Consider the following 3,298-nt stretch of genomic DNA (forward strand, 5'->3'; position numbering starts at 1 on the left):
CACTGGGGGAAACGGCCGACAGGGGCGGCAACATAGTGGAGCCGCAGTGTCACTAATGTACAGAGATAGAACAGTTTCGACTGGAACCAGAGTAACCGTATACACGGCACTGATTAGTAATAGATGCAGAGCCATCAGAATACAGATAATATATACAACCGTCCCTATACATGCTGAAAGACTCTGCACACAATGAGAACCACACGTCAGCCAGACACTATCACACACTACTCTCTGCCTCTAACAGGCACACACACAATATCTAACCACCAGCATGGAAGAACATCCGCCTCTCCGCCACATTACACAATCCACACTATCATAACCAGACCGGGAGGTCCACCCAGAAAACAGAATATCCCACCCTTCCGACATCCGCCATTGCTCAGCTAAGCCACGAACACCCACACATGTCCTACACAGGGGTGCACCCAACATCACAATACTGCCTCCTGTCACAGTACACAAACAATGGCAGGAATGAAAGACACAGATCTGCCACAACCTTGGAATCGGAGCGCCGCCTGTCATGAGCCACAAGTGCATCCTGACGTGACAAATCGGATGATCCCGCAGGCATGCACTTACGATAATCACTATCAACGAACCTGCCGCCCCCTCCCCCCCCAAAATACACCTTTCCCTACAACGTGTACCTTAACCTAAGCTATATTGTACCTTAACCTAAGCGATATTGTACCTTAACCTAAGGTATATCGTACCTTAACCTAACCTACATTGCGCCTTCACCTAACCTACGTTGTACCTTAACCTAACCTACGTTGTACCTTAACCTAACCTACGTTGTACCTTAACCTAACCTACGTTGTACCTTAACCTAACCTACGTTGTACCTTAACCTAACCTACGTTGTACCTTAACCTAACCTACGTTGTACCTTAACCTAACCTACGTTGTGCCTTAACCTAACCTACGTTGTGCCTTAACCTAACCTACGTTGTGCCTTAACCTAACCTACGTTGTGCCTTAACCTAACCTATGTTGTGCCTTAACCTAACCTATGTTGTGCCTTAACCTAACCTATGTTGTGCCTTAACCTAACCTATGTTGTGCCTTAACCTAACCTATGTTGTGCCTTAACCTAACCTATCGTTGTGCCTTAACCTAACCTACGTTGTGCCTTAACCTAACCTACGTTGTGCCTTAACCTAACCTACGTTGTGCCTTAACCTAACCTACGTTGTGCCTTAACCTAACCTACGTTGTGCCTTAACCTACCTACGTTGTGCCTTAACCTAACCTACGTTGTGCCTTAACCTAACCTACGTTGTGCCTTAACCTAACCTACGTTGTGCCTTAACCTAACCTACGTTGTGCCTTAACCTAACCTTACGTTGTGCCTTAACCTAACCTACGTTGTGCCTTAACCTAACCTACGTTGTGCCTTAACCTAACCTACGTTGTGCCTTAACCTAACCTACGTTGTGCCTTAACCTAACCTACGTTGTGCCTTAACCTAACCTACGTTGTGCCTTAACCTAACCTACGTTGTGCCTTAACCTAACCTACGTTGTGCCTTAACCTAACCTACGTTGTGCCTTAACCTAACCTACGTTGTGCCTTAACCTAACCTACGTTGTGCCTTAACCTAACCTACGTTGTGCCTTAACCTAACCTACGTTGTGCCTTAACCTAACCTACGTTGTGCCTTAACCTAACCTACGTTGTGCCTTAACCTAACCTACGTTGTGCCTTAACCTAACCTACGTTGTGCCTTAACCTAACCTACGTTGTGCCTTAACCTAACCTACGTTGTGCCTTAACCTAACCTATGTTGTGCCTTAACCTAACCTATGTTGTGCCTTAACCTAACCTATGTTGTGCCTTAACCTAACCTATGTTGTGCCTTAACCTAACCTATGTTGTGCCTTAACCTAACCTATGTTGTGCCTTAACCTAACCTATGTTGTGCCTTAACCTAACCTATGTTGTGCCTTAACCTAACCTATGTTGTGCCTTAACCTAACCTACGTTGTGCCTTAACCTAACCCATATTGTACCTTAACCTAACCCATATTGTTACCTTAACCTAACCCATATTGTACCTTAACCTAACCCATATTGTACCTTAACCTAACCCATATTGTACCTTAACGTAACCTAATTTGTGCCTTAACGTAACCTAATTTGTGCCTTAACGTAACCTAATTTGTGCCTTAACGTAACCTAATTTGTGCCTTAACGTAACCTAATTTGTGCCTTAACGTAACCTAATTTGTGCCTTAACGTAACCTAATTTGTGCCTTAACGTAACCTAATTTGTGCCTTAACGTAACCTAATTTGTGCCTTAACGTAACCTAATTTGTGCCTTAACGTAACCTAATTTGTGCTTAACGTAACCTAATTTGTGCCTTAACGTAACCTAATTTGTGCCTTAACGTAACCTAATTTGTGCCTTAACGTAACCTAATTTGTGCCTTAACGTAACCTAATTTGTGCCTTAACGTAACCTAATTTGTGCCTTAACGTAACCTAATTTGTGCCTTAACGTAACCTAATTTGTGCCTTAACGTAACCTAATTTGTGCCTTAACGTAACCTAATTTGTGCCTTAACGTAACCTAATTTGTGCCTTAACGTAACCCATGTTGTGCCTTAACGTAACCCATGTTGTGCCTTAACGTAACCCAATTTGTGCCTTAACGTAACCCATGTTGTGCCTTAACCTAACCTATATTGTGCCTCAACCTAACCTATATTGCGCCTTAACCTGACGCACGTTGTCGCTGAACCTGCTCTGTAATTGTTATGCAACTCGTTAAATTAGTGTAGTGTTGCCTAACCGCAACCCTCGCAATATAGTTCGCTATTCGCACTGCCCGGTCCCCTGTGTATCGCGTCATGTTAAACACCTTGCAGGTGTTGCTGACTTTCCACATGCTCCTGCTATACACTGTAATGTGGATAGCAGCAGGACGTACATGCCCCCCCCCCTTCCCCCCTGCCTTCGCAAGCTGGTCGTTGAGAAGTTTGCATGTTCAATGCCCTTCGCATGCCGACGTACTCAGCCTACGTTGTGGTACGGCCTGTCACCTGTCCGCCGATGTACGCAAACCCACAAACTGTACTGCACATTGGTCCGTATGTACTGAATGATACATCGTGGCACATGTGTGACCGTACGACGACTGCGCCTAGCAACGGCAGACCATACAGTCCAAATATTGTGCACGCAGCTACGTGTCGTCTCCCTATAAGAGCTGGATTGCAGTGTGGTACGCCATTCAGACGTGTGGGAGGAACGGACGCCCTGGATGGCGATCAGCATGAGCAGTCT

Source organism: Schistocerca serialis, unplaced genomic scaffold, assembly GCF_023864345.2.
Source record: "Schistocerca serialis cubense isolate TAMUIC-IGC-003099 unplaced genomic scaffold, iqSchSeri2.2 HiC_scaffold_192, whole genome shotgun sequence".
Classification (NCBI taxonomy): domain Eukaryota; kingdom Metazoa; phylum Arthropoda; class Insecta; order Orthoptera; family Acrididae; genus Schistocerca; species Schistocerca serialis.